Source organism: Hippocampus guttulatus, chromosome 6, assembly GCF_054856545.1.
Source record: "Hippocampus guttulatus isolate MCC_2025c chromosome 6, RoL_Hgut_1.0, whole genome shotgun sequence".
Classification (NCBI taxonomy): domain Eukaryota; kingdom Metazoa; phylum Chordata; class Actinopteri; order Syngnathiformes; family Syngnathidae; genus Hippocampus; species Hippocampus guttulatus.
This window is the reverse complement of record NC_141266.1, coordinates 18,079,376-18,088,380: the sequence shown is the minus strand read 5'-3', so window position 1 is coordinate 18,088,380 and position 9,005 is coordinate 18,079,376.

Here is a 9,005-nt window from a genome sequence, read left to right as displayed (position 1 = left end):
ATGCATCGGACGGTTGCATCTACATCAGTGGTCCTGTTATTTTATTTTATATTTTCACATAGTACACAGTACCACTTCAAAAAAGTACTTCGCTCTCCAAATACCACCAAAATGCCCAACATTAAAATCCAGTGCCGTAGTTGTAGTTCATACAAAATGAGGCAGATGGTTTATTACTGAATGGTCTATTGCAGGTGTCAAACTCAAGGCCCGTGGACCAAATGTGGCCCACCACCTCATTTTAAGTGGCCCACAAAAGCAAATCAACACTGACAACTTCCATGCTGCTAGCGAAAATCTTTACCAACATTTCAAATTTTCATGTGTAATAAATCAGTGACATCTTGTAAGCATATCTTGTGACTAAACGCCTCATTCGTTACTTATACAATAATTGAATAAAACGTAATTCTTGACTTCTTATAGTTTCAGTCATCACGTTCTTCCAAGGAAAACGGTAATTATAATGCGGTCGTTGACAAAAATGAGTTTGACACCCCAGGTCTATTGAATGACGATTGGGTGCCACTGTCTGGTCATGCACAGTTTAAACATTAACTTAGCCCTTCAGTATAGGAAATGTAAAGAAAAGTGCTCGATGATCCAATTAAAATACATTCATTTTGAATACTAACATTGTCACAAAGTGGCAAAAAAAAGGATTCAATTCAGAAAACAGATTTCACAAAAGTCCGATTTTACGGAAAAAAATAAAAGTTGGGCTGTACTGCCAACCACCGCACATTTCATCTTGCTTGCAGAATAAAGTGTGAATAGATGGTTTCCACTTGATTTGATATGAAGTCTTTCATATCAAATCAAGTGGATATAACATTCTGCCTGTTACTGCACGCCAACGCTTGGATTAAAAAGCTGTCCAAAGTCCTTGGTTTTGGACAATAATACCATTTCATTCCCTTTTCCTCATTCCCACTCCTTCCCATCTCCCACAACTTTTTACAGTCCGAGCTGTGGTCCAACCGTCATAAAACATTGCTGCATAACAAGAATAATGGTGTGCAATCCCCCCCGCCTCCCTCCTTTCCATTGTCTTTGACTGCTTCCGAGCTGTAAATTGTCTGCACGTACAAACAACACCGACTTGACTTTTCCTCAACATACAGTATATTCTCAGATTTATTTGTTGCTCAGAATGGACAAGGAAAAAGAGTACGGAAGCGGCACCTGGAGCCTGACAGGCGCATTAGTGATGTTCATCATCCAGCAGGAAACAATAGAGATTCCTGAACCCCGAGTGGGAAGATCCCACACATTTTTCCATATGAACAGCAACTGCACATCTCAATTTGTCTCGGTCTCGCATGTACTCCTGACAAAAATGACAAGGCATCAAACAGCAAATGACACAAGTGGGAGTATGAGAATTGTGGAATTATCTGGCAAACATCTGTATTTTTCTGGGGGTGGGGAGGGTAAAATCCCCAACTGTTACTCTAGTAGACTACAGAAGTACAATGAACAATACTACAGTGAAATACAACAATACTTACAGGCATATATTCTTGATCATCTGCTCATAAAAAAAGACTTAAATCATTGCACCTGATTGATTCACCGACAATATTCTGAATGTGAATACAGGAACAAAGAACAGAGGGGCTCTGGACTTTCTCGGACACGCCCTTGGTATGCTGGAATGGCCAACATGGTGCACAATGATGAACCAAATTCCCAAACAGGTGCAATGAGATTTGCGCCTGCATGAAAATCAGAATACGCGAGCATTTCTCCATGCGGTGTATACGAAAATTGAGGCCTCAATCTCAAAGGGGAGGTCAACTCGAACATTTTCTTTACAAGTAATATGTTCTGTGCACGTCGGCTAGTCTAAAATCAGCATTCTGATTAATATTGCATTTGTGGAATGTGAGTTAAGGAGTACAGGGGGCGGCCATTTTGCCACTTGCTGTTGAATTAAATCAGTTACGTGAGACCTGGGCAACTGTAATGTCATTTTCAGTCTACTGCCCCCGCCATTACTACTCAACTCATATTCCAAAAACGCAATGCTAATCTGAATGCCGTGTTTCGACTAGTGGGAGTGCATAGTATATATTACTTCTCCTTTAAGGCGTCATAATGCCGCCTAGCTCCCAAATAAGTTTAAGAATTTTCTTCTGGTTACTTTTTATTTTGTTTGGAGTTCTGATTTCAAATATAGTGAGTATTAATTAGTTTTCAGGCCAAATGTGTTGTTTTTCATTTATTTTAGTATTAGTTTTAATTTTTTAAATGTATTTCTTGTGTGCAATTATTAAAAAATAAATAAAAAGAAATCACAGTAAGTATTGTATATTGCAAGGAATGACAAGGAATCACATGAAAAAGACAAGTGGGAGTTTTTGGAATTATCTGGCAATCTTCTGCATTTTTGGGGGAGTGTAAAATCCCCAACTGTTGCTCAAATACACAACTGGGAAATGGAAGTCCAAAAAAAATCATAGTGGGAGATGTTGGCGTCATTAGCCTGCAATCATCTTCGTGCTGAATAAATAAATAGCACACTCTGGGACCAGAATATCGTGTTGCTAATTTGCTTTACGTTTGCACGACTTGTACAGGTTAAAAGTTACGGACGCACGTGCACACACACACACACACACACACACACACACAGCTGCTGTTTATTTTTTATTGTCTGTCAACCAGAGGCCATTTTGGGAAATTGGCCCTAAAGTCATACAGTTAAATGTGTCAATACTGTAGTACAGCCTTATAAACCACATATGATTGAATTTAAATCATATTAGGGATTTTTTTATTGTTGTATTTTTTGAAATGTAACAACATTATACAGGTATGATGTATTTTTACTTTTTTATATATATACTTTTTCCTGGGTCCCTGTAGACAAGCGCTGGGTCTTGTCTATGCGTCAATAATTATCAACAACTGCGGGTATGAGCTACTGTGGGGTCACCTCAGGAGAAAGGTTGTGGGAAGAAGGCCAGTCGAGAATTTTGTTAAATTACAAATATGTGGAGGATTAAAAAAAAAAAAAAAAAAAAAGAAGTAATGGGAATAAATGGATGCTACTGGTAATACTGAAACATTTTTGGTGGGGTAATTTCCAAGACAAAGATTCAATGCTCTTTGACCATCAGTGATAATTGGCCAATTTTCTCTGCTAATGAAGTGTTACATAAGCAGGATGTGTTTATCCTCTGGACCCTGATTACAATCGGCTAATCTCACACGCACAAACGCCTGCTCACAAAAGTGCACGAAGAACAACACGCAGAAACGACGTGCACGCTGACAGACCCACGCCAGCAACAAACCCACAACTCACATCTGCACACGTACAGTATACAGAGGAGACTGAGGGGTTGGGCGACGTTAGCGGTCTGGCGCGAAGCATCGAAAGTGATCAGACCAACAAAAGGTTGCAAGCGTAAATAAGTCGTTAATCTTTCCCACATCAGCGTAACGTTGCCCGTAAACACAGCCGCTGATGGAAAAATGGACCACATTCCTGTTGCTCTCCACAAGAAAGAAAGTGAATGAAAGAAAGAGAGAAAGAAAAAAAAAGAAAAGGAAATTCAGCGGAAGAAGGAAAAAGTCCTCTCGGGTTTAAAAAAAAAAGTAACCTGGACTTTTTGGCAGCTTTCCTCGCCGCATCTGTGACATTTTTCATGACAACAAAACGCTTTCCTCCAAAGGGGGGAGATGAAGAATTGGTCATTGGATGATGGATTGGTAGGAGAATAGCCCTTCACTTTCAAAAGAAAATGGCCAGTCAGTTAAAAACACCATAGTGCCTGAAGAAACTCCCCCCCCCCCCCCTCGAGATGCAAAGCCGTCAATTGTTTGCCCATTCTTTGCTTTGACTTACGAGCACAGACTTGAGATGCGAGGGGGTGGATGGTGACAGGTGACCCAACTGCCTTCACAACAAGCAGCAGATTGGCAGATAGAATTAGTTAATATTCTTAAAAATAAAAAAATTTAAAAACGAGAGGGAGTCCAATATGTTTATTTTCACTTTCAGTCAAAGGTTCCTGTCAAACTAAACATAAAACTAAGAGAATGACATTTTGTGGATACTCTATTATTGTTATTATTATACTAATATTATTATGAAAACCTGATGTGCGAGAGGAAAAAAAGGGGCAGATTCAAAATCAGCGCGCATGCGCGCGCGCACACACACACACACACCCGTCTCCATCTGTCTGTGTGTGTACATGTGTGCGTATGTTTGTGTAGAAAGTGAGAGTGTACGTGTACTGTACGCGAGTGCATTTTGGTGTGTGTGTGTGTGTGTGTGTGTGTGTGTGTGTGTGTGTGTGTGTGTGTGTGTGTGTGCATGGGTGTGCGTGACATATGAGGCGAGGGGTCAAGTGAGGAGCAATAATCTGGCTCACTTCTGTGGCTCAAATTAGCAGAGGTTTTTTTTAACGGGATGGGTGGTGGTTGAGAAGGGTTGGGGGGGTGCCTCCCACACCATCGTCTCCCCAAGAAAGAGCTTCATTATCGGCTTCGCTCCTTGGCACAGACGACCACGCCTCCATCTGAAGAATAAAACTACCCCGTGACATAAAACAAAGCAAAGGCTTTGACATTTGGGGGAAGGGGGGGAGGGTCCCCCCAAAAGCGAAGCGGTTCTGAAGTTATCCTCCTCTTTCGTGCGCCTGTTCGTCGGATTTAGTTGTGTTGAGCTGAGCCGTACTAGGACATAAATCCTCTCTCTTTGTACGTGGTGGTGGTAGGAACAAGGTAAAAATACTTAACAGGCAATTAATTTTTCAAGCATCAATATTTGAGTATTTATTTTCCTGACTACTTCTGACTTTGACCGTGTGCGTATTTGAAAACAGACATTGGTACTCGGGACTCCATGTCAAAATAAGATCGTTACTTCTTTTCATCTCCGCGGATTGAGAATCGAGAGAAAGTTTCAATCAATCGCACAAAAAAATGGAACAACATAGGTCACATCATGCCCTTTGCATGTGGGCAAGGAGAGCACTTTCAGCCATTTATAGAACGGTACAAACAGTCAAACACACAAATAGAAAATGGAAAACGCTTCCCAGGAGCTGCTGTACATTCTTGACGCTCATGTCGACTATGCGGCCAAGTTCCTGACATCAATCACTAGACCTTAAAGACACACATACAACGCACAAATACTGCCATATATACAATATATGCGCTTTTTTCCCCTTTTTTTTTATATTCTCCTACCATTATAGTACTTCAGTATAGGATCTGAATCAATCAGTACATCAACTTTTTACCACAGTCTACCATGTATCTATACTTGTACTTCAATTGAGAGTACTTTTGCCACCTCTATTTGTAAGGTTTGTGGCCGTCTTCAGGATAGAGTGCCACTGGCTCCTGTTTCGGAAGAATCAGCCACTCAGACATTACCACACTGGATTTTTTTTTTGTTGTTTTTCAAACACCACAGGCCCCATTGGGCCTCTTTCTTCCACTCTCTAATTAGATTAACTGGGTCCATCCTCAATCTGGCAACCCGGGGTTTCCAATCTGGCGGCCCCTGCCATCGACGGCTCGCCCCGGTCCAAGCGGGAGGAAATGACCTAAATGTGGGTCTACACCCATTGCCCAGCTGGGTAATGAAGACATGACGGATGTGGAGGGAAGGGATTAAAAAAAAAAGAAAAAAAAATTGTGGGCCAACCGAGGGCCTGTGGTCGGGGCGGACATTTTGGGAAGGAAGCTGGATGCACAGGCCACCATCACTGCAATAAAAAGACCAACAAGGAGCAAAAGGAGGGAAGATACCATTGGTGAGCAGTCACGTCATCAGAGGCACGAACCTCCACTTACGAACTACCATTTTTGTGTCCCAAAATGGTATTCATTCTGCCCAATGGTCTATTCTTTTTATTTTTTTAACATTAGACTCGGCTACACTTCCAGTAGGAGGATGGAAGATTTGTCCAATCAGATTTTAGCCTCTGTGCGTTGCCATGGCAATTTTATCTGGAATTGGAAGATTATTACCAAAGAAACTTCTTGAACCTATCACATTTCAGCTTCATCTTCACGGGGCCAGAGTGCTGGCCCTTGGGAAGTTTTAGTGTAGGCAGCCGTAGTTTAGCTGTCGAAAGTTGTTGTGTAATGTACTACACTCTCTAAAGTACAACTACCTTACAGGGTAGGTCACTACACAACAGATACACAGCGTTACAGCCCGCCATCCCACTGAGGGGTGAACAATTGCAACTGTCGGTGAAGGTAGCAAAATGCACATCCACATCAGAGTTCTTTCAAGGTCGGAAATGAGAGCAAAACATTTTAGTCGGATATGTGAGCAAAAGAGTTTTAGGGATTTTTCTTGTTGCAAGGAAATTTGGAAGGTGTTCAAAATGTCCCCGTGTCAGGAAAAGTAGAGGCGAATGTACATATTGAATGTTTATCAGCCTTTTTTTCAACTAATGTTTGGGGTTATTTATGTTTTATTTTATTTTCCACACAATGCATCTCAATGGGTGTCAAGTAAACGAGAGTTCTCGCTCTACGCAGGGCGGGCCGGTCCCCATCTATCCCCCGCAAATATTGTGTGGCCATTGTACACTACACTGCAGTCCAACAAGTACATTTCACCGAGCAACTCCTGCAGAGAGCCAGGTAAAAGAAGGAAGTAAGGGGCACACATTCATGGGAAAGATCATCCGGGATTGGTCTCTATGGCGTCGTTATTACACCGATTTGGGAGAGAGACTTGGGGCTTGATTTGGCGCTTTAAAATTCCATTTGAAAAACATGGGCAGCAATAACAGAAGCAAAAAAATTTAATTCAGCAAACTTGAACACGGAATTTAAAATTTGCAGATTGATTAAAAAAATAAAAGTAAAAATCTGCAGTCAAATGTTTGCAAAAGTCATACAAAAACTGGAATACATGCAATACAGTACAGCATAGTAGTTATTTGAGCTGCAATGTCTCCTGTCTACTTAAATCTTAAATCTGATTATAGTGTATATCAAAAGAAAAAAAATACAATAATGTACTGTATTTGCATCTTAAAACATTACTTTTCAGATCCATCATTAGCATACAGTATATTTTAGTATCAAAATGTTTCAACCTCCAACCTTGAAATCCCGTCAATCACCAAACTACGCACAAAATCTGGAATCTAACCTGGGTCAACCATGCCAACCACTTCACCGCGAGGCCCGCGCCTCACCGAGTCCGGACCCCCTCTGCGGTGAAGCACAACCCGACACCGCTGGCCGCCATATGCTTTGTGGACCACCACAGAACCATCCAAGACTCCAGGAGACAAGCCACATGGAGGACAAGTCCAGGTCACGGACAGGCGTCAGGTACAAGCAGAAATTAAACCATATAACAACATTTAATATACTTAGAGGCATGCAGAACATGAAATAATATGAAAATGTGTTAAGAACATTACGTATACTTTAAGTATGGTAAATTCCAGGCATACAGTACATTATGTATGCACGGAGCAGAAGTATTCTGTGTTGTAAATCGATCTATTTTTCTTGCTTTTTTGTTTTTTATTGAGGCGACAATGTAATGCGGTGGTGTACCATCTAACATTTCTGCACACAATTTTTGTTATTTAAGTTGCGGCGGAGAGTTGGCAGGGGGGCGCAAAATATTTTCTTCTTCCTCAGCGGGCATAACAGAAAATAAGTGAGGAGCACTGCATTATAGGCATAGGCAACATTAAATGTATGTAAATGTGGTAGATTGTCGGTATAAAGAACCTTAAATATGATGTAAAAATGTTCCGTTTAAAATATATAACATTAAATAAGGTGCAGATGGAGCTGTGACAGCGCTGGGAGTAGAGAAATGTGGAATTCGTTTGGCCCTTAGGGGTTCTCTGGGATGGGAGAAATATTTGGGTGGGAACGCTCAGGCCAGATTGGGCAGCAAAAAGAAGAAATTATGGACGAATATAAATATAAACTCTCCTGATGTTTGGGGTTGGGAAACTTTTCATATCTTTGTGTTTCGCATTCTTCAATGCAGCTAGTTATCATTTGAAAACACAAACTTACAACATTTGCACCCAACAAGAGTCAAACACATTCTAAGATGTCACCATTATGAAAAATAAAAAAAGACTTTATACGTAAAGGCAGGTATATACGTGTACATTTGGAACGCCAACACTTCATAGTTCAAAACATGAACTCACCAGTGCTCCAACATCAAAGGATCAACTTTGTGTGCTATGTTTTGCTTTTCCTTTGGCGTTTTTAAATGGAAGAGGTAAAAAAAAAATTCCCTACTTCAGCCTTTGTGTGTTGCTATGTCAATCGAATATTACACAATAAGTACAGTTTATTTAGCTCAAAGCTAAGAGTTTCTAGCTAACTCCAGATGGCAAATGGACTCAAATATGTGTTCGTCTTGAAGAAATAAACTTGAACTTGATCGTTTCCCTTTGACGAATGGCCCGAGGAGATCTCCTTGAGAAGTGCAATTTGGCCATCTAGTGGGGGGAAACTGACAAAGCAAGTACAAGAATAAAGTAACGGAATTCATCAACAGATATCGCCCCCCCCCCCCCCCCACACACACACATATAAATAAATAAAGGAGCATACTTGCCGTCATTCGGGATAGAAAGTGTAAGGGTGTATGAATGGATGAATAGGCAGATGGATCGACAGATACAAGATAAATACAGAAATGGATACGTGGACAGATGAACAGAGATGGATACAAAGAGGCATCTAAACTTATGAGCACAATTGTCGATGAATGAATGAATGGGTGGCTGGATGAGAACAAACAAACTCTTCATTGGACGATTTGCACGTTTGGACCTTGCACCTTATGTCTCAGGTTCATTGACTGTTGACTGTGAACATGATAGTGTATGTACGCTTTTTGTGAAACAGACAGACAGAAAGACAGACAACCCTCCCCCCCTCCCCCCGACCACTGACCCATAATTCGGGTTATGAATTTTTAAAGAGAAGTTAAGATAAGAAAACCTTTGTCTCACAATGGAGAAATT